This window comes from Pan troglodytes, chromosome 7, assembly GCF_028858775.2.
Source record: "Pan troglodytes isolate AG18354 chromosome 7, NHGRI_mPanTro3-v2.0_pri, whole genome shotgun sequence".
Lineage (NCBI taxonomy): Eukaryota > Metazoa > Chordata > Mammalia > Primates > Hominidae > Pan > Pan troglodytes.
The window spans coordinates 14,125,514-14,143,976 of record NC_072405.2 but is presented as its reverse complement, the minus strand read 5'-3'; the positions used below and the strand labels follow the sequence as shown (position 1 = coordinate 14,143,976).

The window sequence follows — 18,463 nt, the reverse complement described above, 5'->3', positions numbered from 1 at the left end:
AGTCAGGGACCCCAAATGGAGAGGGACTGGCTGGAGCCATGGCAGAGGAACATAAATGGTGAAGATTTCATGGACATTTATCAGTTCCCAAATAATACTTTTATAATTTCTTATGCCTGTCTTTAATCTCTTAATTCTGTTATATTCATAAGCTAAGGATGTATATCACCTCAGGTCCACTGTGATAATTGTGTTAACTGTACAAATTGATTGTGAAACATGTGTGTTTCAACAATATGAAATCAGTGCACCTTGAAAAAGAAGAGAATAACAGCAATTTTTAGGGAACAAAGGAAGACAACCATAAGGTCTGACTGCCTGCAGGGTTGGGCAAAAAGAGCCATATGTTTCTTCTTGCAGAGAGTCTATAAACGGATGTGCAAGTAGGAGAGATATTGCTAAATTCTTTTCCTAGCAAGGAATATTAATAGTAATACCCTGGGAAAGGAATGCATTCCTGGGGGAAGTTCTATAAATGGCCGCTCTGGGAATGTCTGTCTTATGCAGTTGAGATAAGGACTGAGATATGCCCTGGTCTCCTGCAGTACCCAAAGGCTTACTAGGGTGGAGAAAAACTCCGCCCTGATATATCTGTGGTCAGCCTGGTTCTCTGCTCTTGAACCCTGTTTTCTGTTGTTTAAGATGTTTATCAAGACAATACATGCTTGAATGAACATAGACCCTTATCAGTGGTTCTGCTTTTGCCCTTTGCTTTGTGATCTTTGCTGGACACTTATCAGTAGTTCTGCTTTTGCCCTTTGTCCTGTTCCCTCAGAAGCATGTGATCTTTGTTAGACCCTTAGTAGTAGTTCTGCTTTTTACCCTTTGAAGCATGTGACCTTTGTACCTACTCCCTGTTCTTACACCCCCTTTCCTTTTGAAGCCCTTAATAAAAACTTGCTCATCTGAGACTCAGGGGGCATCACGGTCCTACTGATGTGTAATGTCACCTGCAGCAGCCCAGCTGTAAAATTCCTCTTTGTAGTGTCTCTCTTTATTTCTCAGCTGGCTGACACTTGTGGAAAATATAAAGAACCTACATTGAAATATTGGGGGCAGGTTCCACCTATACTTCTTTCATGGATTTACTTATTTTTTGTTTGTCCCCCTCTGTATCCTAGAAACTCCTGGAGGGCAGAGGCATGCCTGCCATCTTCATCATTGCATTACCACCACCCAACACTATCGGGGGACCTGCCCTGATAATCAGGCAGGTTCTTTTCTATTTTCCTAAGCGTCGACTGGCTTGAGAAATAAAAGGACAGAGTACAAAAGAGAGAAATTTTAAAGCTGGGCGTCCGGGGGAGACATCACACATTGGTAGGATCCGTGATGCCCCACAAGCCACAAAAACCAGCAAGTTTTTATTAGGGAGTTTCAAAAGGGGAGGGAGTATACGAATAGGTGTGGGTGACAGACATCAAGTACTTAACAGGGTAATAGAATATCACAATGCAAGTGGAGACAGGGTGAGATCACAGGACCACAGGACGGAAGTGAAATTAAAATTGCTAATGATGTTTTGGCACCATTGTCATTGATAACATCTTATCAGGAGACAGGGTTTTGAGATCAACCCGTCTGACCAACGTTTATTAGGTGGGAATTTTCTCTTCCTAATAAGCCTGGGAGTGCTATGGGAGACTGGAGTTTATTTCACCTCTGCAATCTCGACCATAAGGGACAGGTAAGCCCTGGGGGGCCAGTTCAGAGACCTACCCCTAGGTGGGCATTCTCTTTCTCAGGGACGTTCCATGCTGAGAAAAGGAATTCAACGATATTTCTCCCATTTGCTTTTGAAAGAAGAGAAATATGGTTCTGTTCTGCCCGGCTCACCGGCAGTCAGAGTTTAAGGTTATCTCTCTAATTCCCTGAACAATTGCTGTTATCCTCTTCTTTTTTCAGGGTGCCCACATTTCATATTGCTCAAACACACATGCTATACAATTTGTGTACTTAACGCAATTATTACAGGTCCTGAGACGATATACATCCTTCTCGACTGACAGGATTAAGTGATTAAAGACAGGCATAGGAATTCACAAGGGTATTGATTGGGGAAGTGATAAGTGTCCATGAAATCTTTACAATTTATGTTTAGAGATTGCAGTAAAGACAGGCATAAGAAATTACAAAAGTATTAATTTGGGGAACTAATAAATGTCCATAAAATCTTCATAATCCACGTTCTTCTGTCATGGCTTCAGCCGGTCCCTCCGTTTGGGGTCCTGACTTCCCGCAACATCTCTCCCTTTCTTTTTATATAAATGTGCCATGGCGATGAAGGCTTGTTCGTTCTCTCGATTTTGACACAGGATTACTTGACTGGTACGGCACACTAAAAGCAAGCCGATTAAGCAGAGAAACATAATTCCAAAATTTACTACAGTGGAGCCCCCAATAGACTTAATCCAAGTTGTGGGGTTTAATCCATAAAGATTTTCTGCCACCTGATCTCCAGGCACGATGGATAAGTGAGCTTGGGAGGCTTCAAAAATTTGTTTTTTTAATTTAGTTGTTTTCAATGATAAATTATCTTTTCTACCTAGAAGGTGTCCTTTGACCATTTCCCATGAATGATCAGTCTCGTTATAGGAATAGGGGTGGTGCAGAAATCCACAGTATTCCAATCGCACTGCATTTGCATGCGATGTTCTAGACTCACTACCCGATCTCCAAGCCAAATAACAGACTGTCTTAAATGATTAATTTGATTTGCCAATTTTTGATCGATGCCTTGTTGAGAATTCCACATTTGGGTGGAATTGGCTTGCCAATCATTAACAAAATGAGCCGTTTGGATAGACTAGTGTAATGCCATTCCGGCAGTGGTGGCCATTGCAGTGACTGTAATTAGGCCCATGATAACAGCGATTAAAGTGAAAACAAATATCTTAGGTCCTTTTAGAATTCGTTGTACCACTTCATTAATTAAATGTATTGAGGGGGAGGATTCCCAAGGTCTAGGTAAAGTTATCAGAATCCAGATTCCTTCTCGAGCTCGAACCAACATTACACTTTTCCTGGAGTCAAAATGGGAGTTAATACAAGTGTATAGATGACAATTGACGCACTGGACAGTTTGATTATTCATCCAAATTTTGATATTTCCTACCAATAGCATGTAAGGAGGCTTAACACAACTCTGTATGGGAACAGTCAGGTTGGAGGTAAGTAAAGCAGAATGTCTGGGTCTACGTTGATACTGAGAGAGTGGCACGGTAGTGGGAAAAACAGTCAAAATAGTTTTTCCTTCCCATACTCGCAGTCCAGACATGACAATAGCCAATTTCCAAAGTTCTGGGTGTTCTGGGCTCAGAATAGGGAGTATCATAGGAGGCCTGGGGTGGGGAGGTGGTAATGCCTTTATCTTCCCATTTTAAGGGAAAGAATGAGCTGATCCTTGTATGCAAAGTAGAATGATGATTCTCTTTCTCCTGATAAGAAATAAAATAAGTAGCCTCCAGGCATTCCCTTCCACAGAGGAAAAATTGTTTTTTAAATAGCCCTTTGGTGCCCAGTCTATTACTCAACCATATGAGTCATTTTTTAATATTACTGCATGTGAGTTAACACAATCTTCCCAAATTAAAGTTTTAGATGGGCCCTCAAAATGTTTAGGGCATGGTTTTCCTGCAGGTTTATATTGAAAGTATGGGGTACCTCCCATTACTCCTCCTTTCATTTGTTTTAAAGGAGAAAGGGAGAGGCCAGAGACCAAATGTCCCATTTTATCTGTAGCTGAAGTTTCTGAAAGATAAGCAGCCCAGAACTGAGTTTCTAGATGGATGCAACCAGGTGCATGTCCGAGGCACAGAGGGGGGGTATTTATAACCCATGGTAACATTAAATGCAGTGCCTTCTTCTCCTGGTTGAGCAGGGCAAGGGTCGTCTATGGCTCCAGGCATCCACACACTATCGTTAGTGTAGATTTCTGCGTTAGTGTAGATTTCTGCGGGAGCATCTATCCAGGTGAGAGGGCGAATAAGTGGAGGAAAAGGCACCTAAGCCCAAGAAGAATAATTATGTGTAGCAGGTGAATCAGTGTGAGAGGAAACTGGTGAGACAGAAAGTATAAGGAAGAGAATCATTAAATAAAACCTAGTGTAAGCGAGATGGAGTGCTGAAGGAGAAAGAGAAGAACAGAGGGATGTTATTTTCTGGCTAATAGAAATGGTGAGATATTTAGGTTTGTAAGGAGAAAAAGAAAGGTAATCAGGAGACGTGTGATTAGTTAGATGGGTCTCCACTGTCATCAGGGAGGATTGATTTACACCCATTGTGATTTGGTGTGCCTGTTTCTGAGGAGTCCGCACAGATCTCACCACATCTGAAGGCAGTCTCTGACACAGACATCTCTTCACTGTGGTTTTGATTGTCAGTATTCACAAGAAGCTTGAGTCTTTTGGTGGGTACCCAGACAGGGGAATGATGATCTCCTGGTGAAACACAAGCATATCCTCTTCCCCACGTTAAGTAGAATAAGAGACAATATTTAAAGGTTTGGGGAAATCCTGTAAGGCAGTAATCACAGCAATTAACTCCGCCTTTTGAACAGAAGTATAAGAGGTAGAAAGAAGTTTGTCTGCAGGACCTGTATAGCCAGCATTGCCATTACCAGAGCCATCAGTGAATACTGTAACGGCCTCAGGAATGGGTTGATTTTTGGGTAATCGAGGAACCACCCAAGACGTTATTTTTATAAAATCAAACAATTTGTTTTTTTGGATAATGATTGTCAATAACACCAATAAAATCAGCCAAGTGAATTTGCCACAGTACAGAATGTTGAAAGGCAACTTGAACTTCCAGCTGATTTAAAGGAACTACAATTACACTTGGATCAAATCCAGAAATTTGAAGTATTCTGCACCGAACCTGTCCAATTAATATGGCTATTTGGTCTAGATAAAGTTTTTGACACAGAATGAGGAAGAAAACACCATTCCACTAAATCATTATGTTGAACTATTAGTCCAGTAGGAGAGTGTAATGAAGCAAAAACCAGAAGCTGAAAAGGCTGAAATGTCTGTACTCTAGATAACTGGGCAGTCTGGATTTTTTCCTCTACAAATTCCAGATCCAGTAAAGCCTCAGGGGTCAAAGTCCTAGGGCTGCGGGGAGATTCTCCCCGCAGCATAGAGAACAAGTTAGACAGGGCATAGGTCGGAATGCCTAAAGTAGGTCTTATATAATTAATGTTACCCAAAAGTCTTTGGAAGTCATTTAAAGTTTTTAAAGAATCTCTCCTAATTTAAACTTTTTGAGGTTGAATACATTGTTTATCGACCACCATTCCTAAATATTGAACAGGAGTGGTCTGTTGAATTTTATCCTGAGCAATGTGTAATCCAGCCTCTGTAACACAGCGGCTCAAAAAAATTAATATTTTTATCAGTGGGGGCAGAAATTAAAATATCATCAATATAATGAAGAATATAGGCCTCGGGAAATCGGGCTCAAACTGGTGAAAGCACTTGTCCAACATAAAGCTGGCAGATTGTAGGGCTATTTAGCATTCCCTGAGGAAGTACTTTCCATTGATAACGAGCTACAGGCTCCTGATTATTGATAGATGATACAGTAAAAGCAAATTTTTCACAATCCGATTTATGTAAAGCGATATGAAAAAAAAAAAACTCTTTAAGATCAATAACTATGAGAGGCCAATCTTTAGGTATTAAAGCAGGGGCAGGCATGCCGGGTTGGACGGCCCCCATAGGTTTAATTACAGCATTAATGGCCCTTAAATCGGTTACCATCCGCCATTTGCCTGATTTCTTTTTTACTAGAAACACAGGGGAATTCCAAGGGGAAAGAGAAGGTTCCACATTTCCAAGTTGTAACTGCTCAGAAACCAATTGATTTAAAGCCTCCAGTTTTTCTTTAGAAAGCGGCCACTGCTGAATCCCAGGGCCACTTGTCTTATCTCCTTTGTTTAAAAGGATATTAGGTAGTAAAAGCAATTGAGCTTGTTTACCAGCAGTAAAAGAAACAGGAACTTAGGCTGGGGAGTGTAATTTATCCCAAGCTCTCATACACACTTTTGTTACTTGTTCTGTGGTAAGAGTATCAAAGTTTAATTGGGCATAAGCATCAGACAAACTATCGGAGTCTGTGAGCTGAGCCTGAGTAATTAGAATGTCATTACTCCGATTTAGCTGAGCCTGTAAACAGGCCTCCTCTGACCACCAGGCTGAGATGGACTTAGAACAGCTTTTTGCCAAAAGATCACAGTCTAAAGGAAGCAAAACGACCTCAGTATAAAAAGTGTGCAATACCATTTGAACATAAGGAAAAGTAGGACCATACTGAGTACAAGCATCCTTAAATTGTTTTTAAAAAGGTAAGATTGAGCGGCGCATATTGACGCAGACTGGTTGAGGAACTGAAACGACAGGAGGGTGAGGGGCTGTAGTGGATGGGGGAGGGCCTGGAGAATGACAGGTAAATTGTAATTTGGTCCCAGAGCCATTAGTTGATGCTGGAGGTTTGAAGAGAGAAGAATTAGCATATTTATGGTACCGGGCTTTGTGAGTCACAGCCGCAGGAGTTTGAAGTACCGGCTTTTCGTGAGAAGAAGTAAGAAAATTAGGGGGTAACTTTAAGCCAAAGTTACCAGAGTTAGAAATCGAATTTTCAGAATCGTTAGGTAGGGGAGGAGTAGCTGAAGGGAGAGTCTGAAGGAAGGCCATGTGGGAGAGGAAAGTTGAGAAAAAGGCAGAGAAACTGAGGAAAAGGCAGAAAACTGCGGCAACTGCAGGGGTTCACGAGATTGGCAAGCCACGAAGATGGCACGCACCAAGCACCCCAAACAGTGATGGGAACATAATACACGGCCGAGACCAGTTTTCGGAATGCTTTACGGACACAATCACACAATTTTATATACACCGTTCCTTTTTCAGGAAACCAAGAACAGTATTTTTCTACTGCCCTGAATAGAGTGATCATATTTTTCATGGTTACCGGTTTTAACAGGAGTTTGTTAGATTACACATGACCCATAGTTAACCCATACCACACACAGATTACTCACCACTCGTCGGGGAGTTGAACACGCTTATCTGTGGACCAAGCCGATTGACGTTTCACCGCACCTACCAAAGGGAATCCGGTTCCCTCATGCACTTAGGAAAAAAGAAAGACCACGTGGGCGCCAGATATAGGGGGACCTGCCCCGATAATCATGTAGGTTCTTTTCTATTTTCCTAAGCGTCGACTGGCTTGAGAAATAAAAGGACAGAGTACAAAAGAGAGAAATTTTAAAGCTGGGCGTCCGGGGGAGACATCACACATTGGTAGGATCCTTGATGCCCCACAAGCCACAAAAACCAGCAAGTTTTTATTAGGGAGTTTCAAAAGGGGAGGGAGTATACGAATAGGTGTGGGTGACAGACATCAAGTACTTAACAAGGTAATAGAATATCACAATGCAAGTGGAGACAGGGTGAGATCACAGGACCACAGGACGGAAGTGAAATTAAAATTGCTAATGATGTTTTGGCACCATTGTCATTGATAACATCTTATCAGGAGACAGGGTTTTGAGATCAACTGGTCTGACCAAAGTTTATTAGGTGGGAATTTTCTCTTCCTAATAAGCCTGGGAGTGCTATGGGAGACTGGAGTTTATTTCACCTCTGCAATCTCGACCATAAGAGACAGGTACGCCCCGGGGGGGCCAGTTCAGAGACCTACCCCTAGGAGCGCATTCTCTTTCTCAGGGACGTTCCATGCTGAGAAAAGGAATTCAGTGATATTTCTCCCATTTGCTTTTGAAAGAAGAGAAATATGGTTCTGTTCTGCCCAGCTCACCGGCAGTCAGAGTTTAAGGTTATCTCTCTAATTCCCTGAACAATTGCTGTTATCCTGTTCTTTTTCCAGGGTGTCCACATTTCATATTGCTCAAACACACATGCTGTAAAATTTGTGTACTTAACGCAATTATTACAGGTCCTGAGACGATATACATCCTTCTCGACTGACAGGATTAAGAGATTAAAGTAATGACAGGCATAGGAAATCACAAGGGTATTGATTGGGGAAGTGATAAGTGTCCATGAAATCTTTACAATTTATGTTTAGAGATTGCAGTAAAGGCAGGCATAAGAAATTACAAAAGTATTAATTTGGGGAACTAATAAATGTCCATAAAATCTTCATAATCCACGTTCTTCTGTCATGGCTTCAGCTGGTCCCTCCGTTTGGGGTCCCTGACTTCCCGCAACACAGCACAGTGCCTGGCACAAAAGAGTTGCTCAATAAATAAATCAGGATGAATAGATAAATGCACGGATAGGCACTTTTAACTACAGATGAGCTTAAATACTTTGTGTTTTTCTTAATCAAACATGTGCAATTAAGCATGTGATAAATGTTATGATGACCACACCTGTGTCTTGCCTGATGTTCTTTGCAATCACTAAATGAAGTCAATTGTGCCTGTTTTGACAGTTCTATTTTCAACCTAATGATCTGTTTAACTTCTGGCTGTTGGCTTTGTTTGGGTTTGTTAGCCTGAGAAACTGGTAGATATTGGTATTTGCTCCTTTGTTTAAATGTCACGAACTTTAAAAATGCCTTTGCTTTTGGTAAGAAACCCTAGTTAGGACACCCTAGCGGTCAGGATGATTTGGGTTCTGGTGCAGTAACAACAATCCCGAAATCTCAGTGGCTCCATGCAGTGAGGCATTTGTTTGTTTGTTTTTGAGACAGGGTCTCACTCTGCACCACTGCACTCTAGTCTGGGTGACAATCTCAGCTCACTGCAACCTCTGCCTCCCAGACTCAAGTGATTCTCCTGCCTCCTGAGTAGCTGGGATTGCAGGCCCATGCCACCACTGTCTGGCTAATTTTTATACTTAGTAGAGACAGGATTTCACCATGTTAGCCAGATTGGTCTTGAACTCCTGACCTCAAATGATCCACCCGCCTTGGCCTCCCAAAGTGCTGGGATGACAGGCATGAGCCACCATGCCTGGCCACAGTGAGGCTTATTCTTGGTCACGTTGCATGTCTGGGCTGTGTTAGGGCATTGTGTGGTGGTCTGTTCATTGTGTTCACTCAGGGATCCAGGCTGACAAAAGCCCCATCTCTGCATGTGTCCTTGATCACCACTTCAGGGGAAAGGGAATGTGGTGGATCATAGAGCCTCTTAACACTTCCACCTGGAGGTGACTCAAGTTGCTGCTGCTCATGGTTCATTGGACAAAACGGATCACAGAGACATGGGCAACTTCTCTGTGCCTGGAAGGGGAAACAAAATATGAATAGCCACATTGATTTTCCCTAGATATTACACAGAAGGCCTCATTTAAACACAGTTACTTATTTGTGTTTTGAAGCTAATTGTAGTCCATCAACCTTCACAGAAGATATGCGCACTTCCAAGCTATTATTAAGAACAATTTTTTTTTTTTTTTTTTTTTTTTTTTTGTGACAGAGTCTCACCCTCTTGTCCAGGCTGCAGTGCAGTGGCATGATCATGGATCGCTGCAACTTCTGCCTCCTGGGTTCAAGTGATTTTCATGCGTCAGCCTCCCAAAATGCTGGGATTACAGACACCCACCACCACGCCTGGCTAAGTTTTGTATTTTTAGTAGAGATGGGGTTTCACCACGTTGGTCTGGCTGGTCTGGAACTCCTGACCTCAGGTGATCCACCTGCCTCGGCCTCCCAAAGTGGTGAGATGACAGGCGTGAGCCACCGCGCCCGGCCTTGAGTATGATTTTTGATTTGGAAAGTCAGAGTTAGGGTTTTAGTCTGAGGACTGTATGATATGAAGGTGAAAACAGAGCTTGGCTGTGAGTTTGCTGGGATTCCTGTGCTGCTTCTACAGCTCTTTGGCTGTGAGACCGTCACCTTTGGCAAGTTTCTTTACCTTTCTATGTGTTGGTTTCCTCATCAATAAAATGGAAAAAATAATCATAATAACTATTGGTGTTGGGATAGCCCAGTGGTTGACACATAAGGACTCAAACATACTTTTTTTTTTTTTTTTTTTTTGAGACGGAGTCTTGCTCTGTTGCCAGGCTGGAGTGCAGTGGTGCAATCTCGGCTCACTGCAACCTCTGCCTCCTGGGTTCAAGCGATTCTCCTGCCTCAGCCTCCCGAGTAGCTGGGATTTCAGGCGCCCGCTACCACTCCCAGTTAATTTTTGTATTTTTAGTAGAGACGGGATTTCACCATGTTGTCCAGGATGCTCTCGATCTCTTGACCTCATCATCCACCCACCTCAGCCTCCCAAAGTGCTGGGATTACAGGTATGAACCACCGTGCCCAGCTCAAAAATACTATTATTAATTTTGGGGGGCAGTTATTATATTTTGTGAAAATCAGAGTTCAGTACCTTGTAACACTGAGTTGGGATCTATCCCTGAAGGAACAGGCTTCTAAAGAGGAAGGCATCGAGAGAGGGGCAAAATTTTAGTGGACGCTGTAATGACTTTAGGTATATGGACCTGGGGCGGAGTTCTAGCTAGGGCCACCAGGTAGCAAGGTGGACTTTGCTAAATTCTATCACTTTCCTGAGCCTCAGACTCACTTGTTACAAATGGGGTTAAAGCATCCCTCTTTCATAAAGATGATTAAGTAAGAGGGAATGAAAGCAACTTCCATCAATGGTCAAAAGTATTCATTTAACTTCTTTTTTTTTTTTTGAGATGGGGTCTCTCTCTGTTGCCCAGGTTGGAGTGCAGTGGCATGGTCCCGGGTCACTGCAACCTCCACCTCCTGGGTTCAAGTGATTCCCCTGCCTCAGCCTCCTGAGTAGCTGGGGCTACAGGTGCATGCCACCAGGCCTGGCTAATTTTTGTATTTTTAGTAAGGACGGGGTTTTACCATGTTGGCCAGGATGGTCTCGATCTCCTGACCTTGTGATCCACCCACCTTAGCCTCCCAATGTGTTGGGATTACAGGCATGAGCCACCATGCCTGGCCCATTTAACTTCTATATTACTTTCCTGTTGGTGGATTTACCAGTGCAAACTGAGCAGCTTTAAACACCACCCAGTTATTATCTGTTTTCATGAGCCAAGGGTCTGGGCAGGGTTTAACTGGTTCTTCTATTCAGGGTCACAATACTGCAAACAGAATGTCAGCTGGGGTCTCATCAGATGCTCAGTGTCCTCTTCCAAGCTTATTCAGTTTGTGGACTGAATTCAATTTCTTGCAATTGTTGAACGAAGGCCCTCAGCTCCTACAGCTGCCACCTCCAAAGACAGTTCACAGCATGGCCATTTATCTCTCCTTGGAGGCTAAGGATTGAACCTCTGAAACTTCACCTTTAAAAGACTCACCTGATTAGGTCTGGCCCACCCAAGATCATCCTGCTTTGGATGAACTCAAAGTCAGCTGAGCAAATGTGCTTAACGAAGCAAGTGTGACCATAATCACTTTTGCAAAATTCCTTCCCCTTGGCCAAATCACAAGCTCTGTACACACTCAAGAAGAGATGATACAGGGAGCAGATATAAAGGAGTGGTTCTCTTGGGGTCTGTCCTAGAACTCTGACCGTTACAACTTCCTTTCTCGAGGAACAGCAGGCCTGGGGAGAGATGGTCACGGATGAGAGCAGCCCACAGGTTGTGAGTGCCAGGTGCTGGAGTAGGATGCAGGAGGCTGACAAGCAAGTATGAAAAGCCTTCTCTGGGCTGGGTGGAGTGGCTCACACCTGTAATCCCAACACTTAATCCCAACACTATGGGAGGCCGAGGTGGGCGGATCACGAGGTCAAGAGATCGAGACTATCCTGGCCAACCAACATGGGGAAACCCCGTCTCTACTAAACATACAAAAATTAGCTGGTAGTGGTGGCACACGTCTCTAACAACCCAGCTCCCCAAGTGAGCAATTCCTGTCCCTTTTAAGGGCTCACAACCCTAAGGGGGTCCACGTGAGAGGGTCGTGATCGTGAGAGAGTCGTGATCGATTGACCAAGAAGGGAGTACGTGACTGGGGGCTGCATTCAGCAAACCCCATCCCTACTAAAATAGCAAAATTCAGCAAAGTCTCAGCATAAAAATCAATGTGCAAACATCACAAGCATTCGTATACACCAATAACAAACAGAGAGCCAAATCATGAGTGAACTCCCATTCACATAAAAGAGAATAAAATACCTAGGAATCCAACTTACAAGGGATGTGAAGGACCTCTTCAAGGAGAACTACAAACCACTGCTCAACGAAATAAAAGAGGATACAAACAAATGGAAGAACATTCCAAGCTCATGGGTAGGAAGAATCAATATCATGAAAATGGCCATACTGCCCAAGGTAATTTATAGATTCAATGCCATCCCCATCAAGTTACCAATGACTTTCTTCACAGAATTGGAAAAAAACTACTTTAAAGTTCATATGGAACCAAAAAAGAGCTGGCATTACCAAGTCAATCCTAAGCCAAAAGAACAAAGCTGGAGGCATCATGCTACCTGACTTCAAACTATACTACAAGGCTACAGTAACCAAAACAGCATGGTACTGGTACCAAAACAGAGATATAGACCAATGGAACAGAACAGAGCCCTCAGAATTAATGCCACATTATCTACAACTATCTGATCTTTGACAAACCTGACAAAAACAAGAAATGGGGAAAGGATTCCCTATTTAATAAATGGTGCTGGAAAAACTGGCTAGCCATAAGTAGAAAGCTGAAATTGGATCTCTTCCTTACATCTTATACAAAAATCAATTCACGATGGATTAAAGACTTAAATGTTAGACCTAAAACCATAAAAACCCTAGAAGAAAACCTAGGCAATACCATTCAGGACATAGGCATGGGCAAGGACTTCATGTCTAAAGCACCAAAAGCAATGGCAACAAAGCCAAAATTGACAAATGGGATCTAATTAAACTCAAGAGCTTCTGCACAGCAAAAGAAACTACCATCAGAGTGAACAGGTTATCTACAGAATGGGAGAAAATGTTTGCAATCTACTCGTCTGACAAAGGGACCTATGACTTTCTTATAACCAAGAGAATATGGCAGAGGTGATGGGATGTAGTGATTATGTTAGATAGGATGTTAAGTTGTCTTGCTAGGAGGCTATCTTGCTGGCTTTAAAGTTGTGAGCTGCCATGTCATGAGTGACCAGATGTAGAGGCCCATGTGGCAAGAAGCTGAGGACAGCAAGAACCTGGGGCCCTGAGTCCAGCAGCCTGCAAGGAACTGAATGCTGCCAACAACCAGATGAGACGGGAAGCAGATCAATCACCACTCAAGCCTCCAGATGAGAACTGAGCCCTGGCTGACATTATGGTTGCAGCCTTGCACTGAACCCAGCTGAATCACGCCTGAATTCCTGACCCACAGAAACCACGTAGTGATAACTGTATGCTGTCTCAAGCCACAGAGTTTGCAGTAATATTGTTGCACAGCAATAGATAACTAATATAAAAACTGTCCTACATCACCTACATTACTGAGGGAAATGTAGAACCTGGATTTAAGCTCTGATTTCAGAGTTGTGGTCTCAGTCTCCCCAGGGAGACCTGTCCTGGGAGACAGTTATGCCAGGCTGTGATGCTGTGATGATTGTTCTCTTCCTACCCAGAAGCTTTCAATAGGCATGTCAAGCATGTGACCCCAGCTACATATACCAAATGTATTTCTGACAAATGCCAGGACATCGTGAGCTTTCTTGTTTCACTGAGAGCTCCATAAGGGAAGGATCATCTCTGTCTTTTTTTTTTTTTTTTTTTTTTAAGAGTCTCACTCTCACCCAGGCTGGAGTGTAGTGGTGCGATCTCGGCTCACTGCAGTCTCTGCTTCCTGGGCTCAAGGGATTCTCCAGCCTCAGCCTCCTGAGTAGCTGGGATCAAAGGTGTGCATCACCGCACCCAGCTAATTTCATATTTTTGGTAGAGACGGGGTTTACTCATGTTGGCCAGGCAGATCTTAAACTCCTGGCCTCAAGTGATTGGCCTACCTCGGCCTCCCAAAGTGCTGGGATTACAGGCATGAGCCAAGGCACCTGGCCTGTCTTTTTTATGTTATGTCCATGTGAAACAGCCCAGTGGTCAGCACACAAAGGGGTCCAAATGTGAAAGGAAAGGACAAACACAGGGGAAACCTAGGGGTGTTCAGAGATAGTTCCCAGGTCATTGCCTGTTTCAATATGTACAGTCCTGGGCCCCACGCACAAGATTCTGACTTGGCAGGTCAGAGTTAGAGATGGGGAGCTACCTGGTTATGAGGGATCCCAGTGCATTTTGAGGCAGCTGGTTGTTAAGACTGCATTGTAAAAATTACAACCCAAAGATGTGAAGGGAAACAGAAAGACATTGGCAGGCTAGAAAACAACACCAGTAAAACATGAACAAGTTCATTCCAGAAGGAGATTCTCAATCACAGCTGCACATCAGAATCACCTGGGGAGATTTTAAAACCCCCAGTGCCCGGGCTCTGCAGCCCAGATCAATTATTACAGAATCTCTTGGGGATGAAACATGGGCATCAGTATTTTTGGTTTGTGTGAGTGTGTGTGTGTTTTTTTTTTTTTTTTGATGGAATCTTGTTCTGTCACCCAGGCTGAAGTGCAGTGGTACGATCTCACCTCACTGCTACCTCTGCCTCCTGGGTTCAACCCATTTTCCTACCTCAGCCTCCCAAGTAGCTGGGATCACAGGTGTGCACCGCCACGCCTGGATAATTTTTGTATTTTTAATAGAGATAGGGTTTCACCATGCTGCCCAGGCAGGTCTCGAACTCCCAGCCTCAGGTGATCTGCCCGCCTTGGCCTCACACAGTGCTGGGATTACAGGCATGAGCCATTGCTCCTAGCAGTATTTTTTTAATGACGCAGAATTCACATAACACGCAAGTCCCTGTATGAAACCATACACTTCAGTATCATTAAATACATTCACAATATTAAGCAATCATCATCTCTGTCTAGTTCCAAAACATTTTCATTAACACCCCCGCCCCCCCAAAAAATAACCCTGTATCCATCAAGCACTCTCCATCCCCTCCCCTTTCCCCCAGCTCCTGGCAACCACTTACCTGCTTTCTGCTTCTATAGATTTGCCTATTCTGGGCCTTTCACATAAATGGAATCATGCAATATATATAATAACCAAAAGGTAGCAACAACCAAGATGGCCATTTGGTTGACGAATGAACAAACAAAATGTGCTGTATCCATACAATGGAAATATTGGTGCCTACTACATGTGGATGGACCTTGGAAACATCACGCTAAGTGAGAGAGAGCCTTGGTAATGTCTCTTCTCCCCAGGAGATTCCAAGATGCAGACAAGGTTGAGACCCACTGACAAGCAATGGATACGATTGGGTGCAGATGAAATAAGGCAGCCAGGGGCAGGAGGGACGTCTCATTGAAGATGACTATTTGTGGATGCCTAGCAGGGATGGGGATGAGGTATGATAACAGCAACCTGAATCCCAACACTGCGTGACCGATTTTATCTTCAGCCAGCTGATACGCCTCATGGGGTTTGGACACAGGACAACTCTGCCTCCCAGGTTCAAGCAATAACACCTGCCTCAGCCTCTTAAGTAGCTGCGATTACAGGCATGTACCACCACGCCTGACTAATTTTTGTATTTTTAGTAGAAACGAGGTCTCGTCATGTTGCCCAGGTTGGTCTTGAACTTCTGGCCTTAAATGATCCACCCACCTCAGCCTCCCATAGTACTGGGATTACAGGCGTGAGCCACAGTGCAGCCTCCAAATTGTATTTGAAGTTTGACTTTCCACCTCCAGAAAATCCAACCTTTTCCCAAGTCACAGTGGGACACCCCAGAGTTAATTTGAGAGAAATATGCTTTTAAAAAACAACACCAGGCCAGGCGCAGTGGCTCACGCCTGTAATCCTAGCACTTCGGGAAGCCGAGGCGGACGGATCACGAGGTCAGGAGATCAAGACCATCCTGGCCAACACGGTGAAACCCCGTGTCTACTAAAAATACAAAAAATTAGCCGGGCATGGTGGCACATGCCTGAAAGCCCAGCTACTCAGGAGGCTGAGGCAGGAGAATCGCTTGAACCAGGGAGTCAGAGGTTGCAGTGAGCCGAGATCGCACCACTGCACTCCAGCCTGGCGACAGAGAGAGATTAAACAAATAAATAAATAAATCCCACCGATATGAACACCAAACTAGAATCATTCCACTGACTTCCCTCCGCCCATCAGGGGGAGTGATGGTGATGGTGCATGAGTGTCTATTTGCATTGAGTCTTAATGGAAAATAAGTTTGTGTCACTCAAAGGAAAAACAAATCACAGCCCGGACTGGAGCTGTGGATTAATAATATGGCTGAGTGTTGGTACAGGCTTTCCACAGCAATATTAAAACTGAAAAAATCAGCAACGAAGCTCCCAGCCACATTTCTGCCAAATGATTTGGGGGAAAACAACAGAGGCACTCCTCAACTTTTCCTTCGCTGCACAAAGTGGGTTTGGCTGGAAATGCCAAATGTGCTTGTTGCTGGGATCTTTCAAATGGAAGCAAGCTGGGAGTCAAACTCCTGCAGCCGCAGGCCAGAAATGGGTTTAGACCAAACTATTGTAGTAACACTGGTGCACATCTAAACAGATTTAACTCCCTCCCAGCAATCCAGATTAATTTAATATGCTTTCTTATTGGCATTCTGCATTTTTCATTAAAGCAAATAAACATCCATCCCTCTGTGATAAGTTAGGGCAAAAAAAAAATTCATGTTTAGGGCATAGGGAAGGAGGAGTTGTTGGCTGTTAAAAAAAAAATACTGCAAATGGCCTTTGAAAGTCTAGACATCTTCATCATAAACACAAACATTCCTCTTCACAAAGGGACCTCAAGTAACCTTAGGCTGGAGGGCCCACTTGAGTATGTTTTTCTTCTCATTCTTTCTTACCTTCCCTCCAGCCCACCCAACCCACATTCAGTGACCAAGTCACGTGGGTTTTACCTCCTAAATCTTTTCAGATCCATTCACTGCTCAGCCACTCTCCTGACACCACCATAAACCAAGCCATCATCTCCAGCTGTTTGACTGCAAATGCCTCCTCACTGGCCTCTGTCTTCCCCTGGCCCTGTGACAATCTGCACTCCTCACAGGGACCAAAGCGATCACTTCAGAAGGTGCATCCAAACCGATCACTCGCTTTCAATGGCTCCCACTGCTGGGTGGGTTAACAATGATAAAAGCTCGGCCGGGCGGCGCGGTGGCTCACGCCTGTAATCCCAGCACTTTGGGAGGCCGAGGCGGTCGGATCATGACGTTAGGAGATCCAGACCATTCTCCCTAACACGGTGAAACCCCGTCTCTACTAAAAATACTAAAATTTTAGCTGGGCGTGGTGGCAGGCGCCTGTAGTCGCAGCTACTTGGGAGACTCAGGCAGGAGAATGGCGTGAACGCGGGAGGTGGAGCTTGCAGTTAGCCGAGATCGCGCCACTGCACTCCGGCCTGGGCGACAGAGTGAGACTCCATATCAAAAAAAAAAAAAAAAAAACCATGATAAAAGGTCACCTTTACTGAGCACACCCTATCTCATTCCATCCCTACATCAGTCCTTTATTTCACCAGTGGGGAAGCTGGGACACAGAGTAGTTAGGTGGGATGCCCAAGGTGGGACCACTCGTGTGAAGTTTCCACACACTAATGTGAGACCCTCCATGACCTAGCCCCTCTCTTTCTCCAGCCTCATTTCCTGATTCTCTCGCTTGCCCTGCAGGCTTCAGCCACACAAACTTCTTGAAAGTCCCTTAAATCTGGCTGAGCACAGTGGCTCACGCCTGTAATCCCAGCACTTTGGGAAGCTGAGGCGGGTGGATCATCTGAGATCACGAGGTCAAGACCAGCCTGGTCAACATGGTGGAGACCCATCTCTACTAAATATCCCAAAATTAGCCAGGTGTGGTGGATGGCACCTGTAATCCCAGCTACTCAGGAGACTGAGGCAGGAAAATCGCTTGAACTCGGGAGGCAGAGGTTGCTGTGAGCCAAGATCGCACCACTCCACCCAAGCCTGGGCGTCAAGAGTGAAAGTCCGTCTCAAAAAAAAGTCCCTTAAATCTGCTCTATGCCTATCAACCTCAGGGACTTCACTATGCTGTTTCTAACCCTGAAATGCTGTTCCTCATTTCTCTACATAGTGAACTCATCCCACCCCTTAGGCCTCTCCTTAAGTGTCATCACTTCAAGGAAGATTTTACTTTTTTAATATAAGTATTAAAATATAATTCAGGTACCGTATGATTTGCCCATTTATAGTGAACAAATCAATGGCTTCAGTGCATTCACAGAGCTCGGTGACCACCATCATGATCAATTTTAAAACATTTGCATCACCCCAAAAAGAAACCCTGTATCCAATAAGCAGGTTCCTGCCATTTCCTCCTCCCACTAAGCCCTGACAATCTACTTTTTTTGAGATAGAGTCTCTGTCACAGGCTGGAGTGCAGTGGCACAATCTCGGCTCACTGCAACCTCCGCCTCCCGGG

At 44.1% G+C, this 18,463-nt stretch overlaps 1 long non-coding RNA gene and 1 pseudogene across 2 annotated transcripts in view; one reads left to right on the top strand and one right to left on the bottom strand.

Moving 5' to 3' along the window:
- The window catches only part of LOC129135846 (spidroin-2-like), a 111,402-nt pseudogene that overhangs the window by 34,146 nt on the left and 58,793 nt on the right, over positions 1–18,463 (bottom strand).
- The window catches only part of LOC134810809 (uncharacterized), a 102,505-nt gene that overhangs the window by 66,471 nt on the left and 17,571 nt on the right, over positions 1–18,463 (top strand). Inside the window, exon 6 of one of the 2 annotated variants that reach the window (XR_010159402.1) lies at positions 1,122–1,214. The exons of the other annotated variant lie outside the window; for it this stretch is intronic. This is a non-coding gene — a long non-coding RNA (uncharacterized LOC134810809). The remainder of the gene's footprint in view (positions 1–1,121; positions 1,215–18,463) is intronic. 2 annotated transcript variants of the gene reach the window in all.